Raw genomic sequence first — 10000 nt, 5'->3', positions numbered from 1 at the left:
ATGAATAATGGATCCAGATCCTAAAAACAACAAAGCTTTCGAATAAGCATGAGTAATCAAATGAAATAAAGCGGATCTATAAGACCCCATACCTAGAGCTAACATCATATAACCCAGTTGAGACATTGTAGAATAGGCTAAACCTCTCTTAATATCTTTTTGAGCAAGAGCTAAAGTGGCTCCTAAGAGTACTGTTATTATACCTATCAAAGATATTATATACATTATAGAAGGGATAACTATAAAAAGAGGAAGAAGACGAGCTACAAGAAAAATTCCCGCTGCTACCATAGTAGCAGCATGTATAAGAGCCGAAATAGGAGTAGGGCCCTCCATGGCATCCGGCAACCATACATGAAGAGGAAATTGTGCAGATTTAGCAATAGGACCCACAAATAATAGAAATGCACACAAAGTAAGGAATAAGAGATTTATTCTATTATTTAATATTAAATTATTGAATATTTCGAACAAATCTTGAAATTCGAAACTGCCAGTTATCCAATAAAGACCTAAAATTCCTAATAATAAACCAAAATCCCCTACACGATTGGTTACAAAAGCTTTTGACAGGCATTCGCTGCAATAGGTCGTGTGAACCAAAAACCTATTAATAAATACGAACACATTCCAACTAATTCCCAAAAAAAATAAACTTGGATCAAATTAGAACTAGTAACTAATCCTAACATTGAAGTATTAAAAAAACCCATATAAGCAAAAAACCTCAGATATCCTTGATCATGAGACATATAATTATCACTATAAATCAGAACCAAAATTCCAACAGTTGTAATTAATATTGACATAATAGAAGTAAGTGGATCAATAAAGTAACCGAACTCAAAAGAAAATTCATTATTTATGGTCCAAGACCATACATTTTGATGAATGCAACTTAGAAAAATTTGTTGAATAGATAGATAGAGCGAAAAGATCATAACTATACTTAACAAAAAAATACTCAGAAACGTCCACATACGTCGAAGGTTTTTTGTTGCTGTCGGAAAAAGTAGAAGTCCAGCTCCGAGTAAAATAGGTACTGGAAGTGGAATGAAAGGGATGATCCATGAATATTGATATGTATGTTCCATAAAATAAAAAACCCTTTTTATTTTATTCTTAAATTTATTATTTCTTATTCACTGGTTTGTATATATATATATTTTTTCAAAGGGGATAATAAAAAAGCGCATTTTTTCAAACTTAAATAGAAATTTTTTCGAATTAGTATAATCCTTCATAAACCTTTGAAAAGAAATATATTCAAATCAAAAAATTAGAAGTTATTAACTAATATTACTAAGTTACTGTAAAAAAAACGATTTGTCTTTTTTTTTTTTACTACTAAAAAAAATTTTGATTTTATGCAGATACAGAAAAAGTGAATTATAATTCCGTATTACAATAATTTATATACATATATTAAGAATAGAACAAAGATTTACACGACAAAAAAATACTTAATATTAAGTATAAAAAAAAGTTATTTGGGTTTGATTATTTAGAATTATTATTGAATTATGGAATTTAGTGATTGTCTTCCAGTACACTAAGTGAGCTTTTTTTTTTCAAGAAATATTATTATAATCGATATTTTTTTTACATATGAAGTGAAGAAATTTAATAAAATTTTTTCTAATATAATCTAAATCTATCAGTATAGATTAATTAAATGAGCACTCTTATACGGATTTAAAACGTTAAATACAAAAAAATTTTCAAGAAAAAGGGAAAAAATAGTTGGGTTTTAAACTTTTGAATGTCTGTTTTGTTTGAAAAATAATATATAATAAAATTTGAAAGAAAAAAATTACTCAATATGGAGTACGAAAGAATAGAATAATAAATGTCTTTGACATCCAATTATACCACTGAAAAACTTTTTTCATTTTTGAATGGCAGTTCCAAAAAAACGTACTTCTATCTCGAAAAAGCGTATTCGTAAAAAAATTTGGAAAAGGAAGGGATATTGGACATCGTTGAAAGCTTTTTCCTTAGGGAAATCGCTTTCTACAGGTAATTCAAAAAGTTTTTTGTACAACAAAATAAATAAAAAACACTAGAATCATTAGAATTAGCCTAACGTAAAAACCAATTTTTAGAATACATATAAATTAAAAAAATCTATAGGAACCAAAAAAAAAAAAAAAAAAGATAATATATATATATACGAAATATACGAAAGATTCCTATTGATTTTGTAAAAAAAAGGGGGGGTTATTACTTTCCCCATCAATAAAAAAATAAATAAAGATCTTGTATTTCCTCTTAACTAGGAAATACAAGATCTTTTAGCGAAATCAACAGGTTCTTTAAATTAATTTAAGTCAAAAATTTTTCACTTTATACCTTTAGGAATTATTATTTCTCTTAATTCTTATATTCTTTACTTGGAATCAAAGTTATAAAAGTATCTATCCACGATTAAGTGAATATTAGATACTAATAAGTAATAATATATGATATTTTTTTTAAGCGATCAAAAAATATTATGTTTGTACAATATAAAAAGATGCATGAAAATAGATATTTTGACAATTGTTGTTTTTCATTTTCTTGAGCAACTTAGGCAAATTTTAGTTAAAATTTCTAAGGATTTTGGAGAAGTTTTAATTTTTAGAAAAAGCATTTTTTTAGTAATAAAATCAATTTTAAATTCCATTAAATTAGCTTCTTTATTTAAAATTTGAATCTCGACGATTGAGTAAAAACTTGTTAGTATTATTTTGAACAAGTTGCCGCTATGGTGAAATTGGTAGACACGCTGCTCTTAGGAAGCAGTGCTAGAGCATCTCGGTTCGAGTCCGAGTAGCGGCATAAGATCTTATAAAAGAGATATTATAAGTTTTATAATCAAATTAATACCCGACTTGTTTTCTAAAATCGGGTAAAACCTAGTATTAATTTATTAATTTTTAACAAATTTTTTATGATTTTTTCAATTTTAGAGCATATATTAACTCATATATCTTTTTCGGTCGTTTCAATTGTACTACTAATTTATTTTTTAACTTTATTAGTTAATTTAGATGAAATCATAGGATTTTTTGATTCATCAGATAAAGGAATCGTAATTACGTTTTTTGGTATAACAGGATTATTATTTACGCGTTGGATTTATTCAGGACATTTTCCATTAAGCAATTTATATGAATCATTAATTTTCTTTCATGGGCTTTTGCAATTATTCATATAGTTTCCTATTTTAATAAAAAAAAAAAAATCACTTAAACGCAATAACTGCGCCAAGTGCTATTTTTATTCAGGGTTTTGCTACTTCAGGTCTTTTAAACAACATGCCTCAGTCTGCAATATTAGTACCAGCTCTCCAGTCCCAGTGGTTAATGATGCACGTAAGTATGATGATATTAGGCTATGGCGCTCTGTTATGCGGATCATTATTATCAATAGCTCTTCTAGTCATTACATTTCGCAAGGTCGGATCTACTTTTTGGAAAAAGAATATGAAAAATAAAATGTTATTAAATGAATTATTTTCTTTTGATGTACTTTACTACATAAATGAAAGAAATTCTATTTTACTACAACAAAATATTAATTTTAGTTTTTCTAGAAATTATTATAGGTATCAATTGATTGAACAATTAGATTATTGGAGTTTTCGTATTATTAGTCTCGGATTTATCTTTTTAACCGTCGGCATTCTTTCAGGAGCTGTATGGGCTAATGAAACATGGGGTTCATATTGGAATTGGGATCCGAAAGAAACCTGGGCATTTATTACTTGGACCATCTTCGCAATTTATTTTTACATATTAAAACAAATAGGAATGCTCGAGGTATAAATTCTGCAATTGTGGCTTCGCTAGGTTTTCTTTTAATTTGGATATGCTATTTTGGCGTCAATCTTTTAGGAATAGGTTTACATAGTTATGGTTCATTTACATCGAATTAACTAAAACATTAACAAAAAAAGAAAAGAATCCAAATAAAAAAAATAGCATCTATATATAACTTCATCTAAGTTAAGAAATCTAATTTAGTTTTAGTAGTAAATCATCAAGAACCTTTTGAATCAAGTAGTACAATGATTCAAAAGGTTCTCACAATACAAAAAGCAAAGACTTCTTATTATAATTCAATTTAATGTTTTTTTTTATTTCCTGAAAACTATCCATAAAAATAATTAGATAAAATGGATTCGACCTTGTCACTTGCTAATGAGAGCACAAAATCAGGATAAATCCCAATACCAATTATGGGTAGAAGAATAGAGATTGAAAGAAATAACTCTCGGGGTCCAGAATCAAAAAAAGAAAAGTTTTTGGCATTAATTAACTTGTATCCATAGAACATTTGACGTGACATAGATAATAAATATATAGGAGTTAATATCATTCCAATTGCCATTACAAAAATAATTAAAATTTTTGAAATTAAGAAATATTTTTGGCTGGTAATTATTCCAAAAAAAACGATTAATTCGGCAACAAAACCACTCATGCCCGGTAATGCAAGGGAAGCCATCGATAAGATAGTGAACATTGTAAATATCTTTGGAATGGAGATAGCCATTCCACCCATTTCATCAAGATAAACAAGCCGGATTCTATCATAACTAGTTCCTGCCAAGAAAAAAAGTGCAGCGCCAATAAATCCATGAGAGATTATTTGTAAAATAGCTCCATTAAGCCCAGGATCCGTTATAGAACCAATACCTATAATTATAAAACCCATATGAGATACAGAAGAATAGGCTATTCTCTTTTTTAAATTACGTTGACCGGGAGATGTTGAAGCTGCATAAATTATTTGGATTGTACCGACTACCATCAACCAAGGAGAAAACATAGAATGAGCGTGAGGAGGTAATAATTCCATATTGATTCGAACCAATCCATATGCTCCCATTTTAATAAGATTCCAGCGAGAAGCATACAGGTACTGTAATGTGCCTCGCCGTGGGTGTCAGGTAACCAAGTATGTAAAGGTATAATCGGTGATTTGACGGCAAAAGCAATAAGAAATCCAATATAAAAGAGTATTTCGAGTGTGACCGGATAGGCTTGATTCCCTAATAGTTCTAAATTTAATGTTGGTTCGTTCGAACCATATAAACTTATACCTAAAACTCCTATTAATAAAAAAATAGAACTTCCTGCAGTGTATAAAATAAATTTTGTAGCTGAATACAAACGTTTCTTTCCACCCCACATGGATAAAAGGAGATAAACGGGAATTAATTCTAATTCCCACATGATGAAAAAAAGTAAAATATCCCGAGAAGAAAACGATCCTATTGGCCGCTGTACATTGCTAACATCAGGAAATAGAATAATCGGGAATCCCGAGTAACTGGAAAAGCCGCTAAAGTAGCTAAAGTAGTAATAAATCCGGTCAGTAAAATCGTTCCTATAGAAAGTCCATCTATTCCCAGTCTCCAATAAAAATCAAAAAGATTGATCCATTTATAATCTTCGGACAGTTGAATTAATGGATCGTCCAGTTTAAAATTATAACAAAAAGCGTAAGTCGTTAGAAGAAGTTCTAAGATACAAATGCATATAGTATACCACTTATTAACTTTATTCCCCTATGCGGGAGAAATAACATTAATGAACCGGCAGATATTGGAAAAACAACAATTATTGTTAACCAAGGAAAATCATTCGTGGTAAAGACAAGATACACCAGGTCCAAAGAACGCGTACTCAAAAAAATATATAAATAAAAAAATATAATTGAACTTTTTTGAGTACGAGTACTTGTCAATAAAAAAAATAAAATGTATTCCAAATTTATTCAAATCAGGTTTTCGGTAACGTATTAATAAGCTAGACCCATGCTTCGAGTTGTTTCATGCCATAAATAAACTCGAACGCTCAAAAAATCCGTTGGACAGGCAGATTCACATCTCTTACAACCAACACAATCCTCGGTTCTTGGGGCAGAAGCTATTTGCTTAGCTTTACATCCATCCCAAGGTATCATTTCTAATACGTCTGTAGGACATGCTCGGACACACTGAGTACATCCTATACAGGTATCATAAATTTTTACTGAATGTGACATAGGATCTATAGTTTTTTTAATGTCATAAATTTTCAATCTAGTAAACTTATAACTAAATGATATATTAAATTAAAATACTAGATGAAGCAATGATTTCTTTTAATAGAATTTTTTAATGAATTCTGGCTCAATTGGTAAAAAATGGGGCTAAAATACTTTGATTTCTTAAATTTTCACAAATTTAATCTAGTAAGTCATAACCTATCATATATGCAAATTTAAACCTATAATTTTTGATTTATGCTACTTATTTAATAAGGTCGATTGGTTGATGCGAGTTGATTTTCTGTTACGATAAATTGACGAGACTATAGCTAATCCAATAGCTGCTTCAGCGGCTGCAATTGCTATAACAAAAATGCAGAAAATATCCCCTTTTAGTTGGGAATTATCAAAAAAATCAGCAAATGTTACGAGATTCATATTAACTGCATTGAGTATAAGTTCAAGGCACATAAGAGCCCTAACCATATTTCGACTCGTGATCAATCCATAAAGACCAATCAAAAATAAATAGGCACTCAAAACAAGTACATGTTCGAGTATCATTGAGCAACTCCTTATCAATTTTGATTCATTATCAATATGAATAATAAAAACAATTCACCGGATTCAATCAACTAGAATATAACAACAAAGTACGAATAAAAACTATATTAGGGAAAAAATTTCAAATATATATAAAATAAAAAATTTATATTTAAAAAATGAAATAGTATTCAATCAAATTGAATGAACGGAAAAAAATATCATAACATACACAAACACAAAGTTTTCTTTGGTCTTTACTAATTGGAACCTTTTTTATTGACGAGCCACAGAAATTGCACCTATCAAAGCAACTAAAAGAATTATTGAAATGAGTTCAAATGGAAGAAAAAAATCTGTTGATAAATGAATTCCTATTTGTTGACTATTACTTATTAAATCTTGTTCTAAAATCTGGTTTAATCTTGTAGTCCAAATAACCCCGTACCATGACGTATCGAGAATAGTAGAAATTAATGAAAAAAGAATAGTTGTACAAACCACTGAAGTAATCCCATTCCCAACAGTCCACAGATTGAAATCTATGGAATATTCGGAATCATTCATGAACATCACAGCAAATATGATTAAAACATTTATGGCTCCCACGTAAATAAGGAGTTGTGCAGCAGCTACAAAATGGGAATTTGCTAGAATATACAATAAAGATATACAAACAAGAACAAATCCTAAGGAAAAGGCTGAAAATATTGGGTTAGGAAGTAATACCACTCCCAGACCTCCTACTAGAAGACCAGATCCCAGAAAAACTAAAAGAAAATCATGTATTTTTCCAGGCAAATCCATTATATTATTAAAAAAAGAAAAAATAGAAATCCTTTTCATGACCTTATTAATTTAACCGGGGAATTTTTTTTTAATATGTTTCTAATAGAGTGAAATTAGAATCTAATGAATATTAATTGATGTAGATACAATTATTAGACAGTTTCGCTTTTTTATTCTAATATTTTCAACCTATCTATTTCAAGCAAGATAATAATTACGAAAATATTATATTAAAAGGATGAGCCTTAATACTTAATATTATTCTATAAATACAAGTTTTTAATTAAATTCTTTATATAATATAATTCAACAGTTTTGCATTCTTTTTTTAATAAAATTAATGGGTTTACCCATTTTTTGTTTGAGGTGAATTCAAAATTGTTCGAATAGTATAATCGTCAATTACTGACATTGGTAAACGCCCCAAAGCGATTTGATTATAATTCAACTCGTGACGATCATAAGTTGAAAACTCATATTCTTCAGTCATTGACAAACAATTTGTTGGACAATACTCAACACAATTACCACAAAATATACAAATTCCAAAATCAATACTGTAATTAAGCAATCGTTTTTTTCGAATATTAGTTTCCAATTTCCAATCAACAACCGGCAGATCTATAGGACATACTCGAACACATACTTCACAAGCAATGCATTTATCAAATTCGAAATGGATTCGACCGCGGAAACGTTCTGATTATTAATTTTTCATAGGGATATTGAATAGTTACAGGTAAACGATTTGTGTGGGATAAGGTAATCATGAAACCCTGACCAATATACCTTGCAGCTCGTAGGGTTTGTTGACCATAATTCATGAACCCGGTTATCATAGGAAGCATATTGTAATTATCTATGAATAATTTGATCTTTGTTTCTTTCTCTTGTTTAAAACAAGTAATGAATATCTTGGATTGATTTTCAATTTAGAGTGAAAAGAGTTGGAAAGAAGTTGTTAATAATAGATTACCAAGGGAAATCGGTAAAAGAAATTTCCATCCAAGATTTAATAGTTGATCCATTCTTAGCCTAGGTAAAGTCCATCTGGTTGCGATAGAAATGAACAAGAACAAATAAGTTTTAGCTAATGTAATAAAGATACCAATTGTTGTTCCAAAAATTTGATCCTTTTCAAATAGCTCCAGCATAGATATATACGGAATAGAAATATTCCAACCGCCTAAGTATAGAACTGTTACAAATAATGAGGAAATTAATAGATTTAGATAAGAAGCAACATAAAATAAACCAAATTTGATACCGGAATATTCAGTTTGATAACCTGCTATTAATTCTTCTTCCGCTTCTGGTAAATCAAAAGGTAACCTCTCGCATTCTGCTAGGGAAGAAATTAGAAAAATGATAAAACCTATAGGTTGACGCCACAAATTCCATCCCCAAAAACCATATTTTGATTGTGCCTCAACTATATCAACTGTACTTAAACTGTTAGATAATCCTAGTCGGTGATAACATTACTATTCTCACCGCTATTACAAAACCGTACATGAGGTTTTCGCCTCATACGGCTCCTCGGGGGCCGTAAATAAATATAAGGACCAGATTAGTATTATTTAGATGGATATGATGTGTTCTAAAATGGATTAAATAGAAATATATCTGGGGTCCCGAATTATACCAATGGAATTCTGTCTGCTCAAATTCTAAAACTAAAAAACGCGCTTCGGAATTCATCTCATCCTTTACAAATTTTAATTTCTATTTGTTGAGTAATAACTTAATCCTTTAATAAAGCACCCCTTGTAAAACTAAACCTAGGTTTTTCAGCCCGTCGTGTTTTTCAATTACGAAAAAGAATTAAACATCCTATTAGTTTCTTATTCATGATAGAAATTCTATTTTATTTTCGAAATCTATAAAAAAAAATATACTTGTTTCGTTCCTATTCTTCTTTCTTTCTTTTTTAGAAAAAAAGTAGGTGGACTTAAAAAAAAATAAAGGATTATTTCGTTTCTGATAGTCATTACATTTATCGGTGGATGGGAGCATACTCTGAATCGGAATCTTGGGGAGTACTGCCTGATAATTTCTACAAATTTCAAGCCCCAATTAACCTTCTTTTTTTGTTATCTTATGTTATGCATAAATATCCTTTTCAATTTGGTTAATCTCTATTACAAATTCTTTGTGTATTTTGGTGTTTCTAACCATCCACGCGTTTTTACCTAATTGCCGATCACTTTGTAATATATGTATATGTATAGTAATTTATATAACTGATAGTGAAAACGTCATACGGTTAATATTTTTTTTAACCCGCTTCAAGCCCGGCTGACTAATCAACCAACCTTGGGGTAAAGCGATTCTTACGCTTACGTTTATTTCCATTTAACCTTTGTACATAGGAAATGAGACTTAATTTTTCTTTTTACTGCTAATTTCTGAGCAGTTTTTTTTCACTCATATATAACTATCAAATTCAAATTCCTTTTATTAAGATAAACCCGAAAGATAAATATATATATTCCGTTTTTTTTTCATTTTTTTTTTATCTAGAAGAAACGGAATAAACCTTTCTGTTTCAACGAATCGCACGTAGAGATATTGATAAAACACATAGAGTTAATGGTATTTCATAACTAATCGCTTGAGCAGCAGCTCGCAGACCACCTAAAAGAAT

At 29.5% G+C, this 10000-nt stretch overlaps 1 pseudogene; it reads right to left on the bottom strand.

The window, feature by feature from the left end:
* Positions 1-4128: 4128 nt before the first annotated feature.
* On the bottom strand, positions 4129-8279 carry LOC125595933 (annotated as a pseudogene).
* Between the last annotated feature and the right edge of the window lie 1721 nt (positions 8280-10000).

This window comes from Brassica napus, unplaced genomic scaffold (assembly GCF_020379485.1).
Source record: "Brassica napus cultivar Da-Ae unplaced genomic scaffold, Da-Ae ScsIHWf_10;HRSCAF=17, whole genome shotgun sequence".
NCBI lineage: Eukaryota > Viridiplantae > Streptophyta > Magnoliopsida > Brassicales > Brassicaceae > Brassica > Brassica napus.
This window is presented reverse-complemented; position numbering and strand designations above follow the sequence as displayed.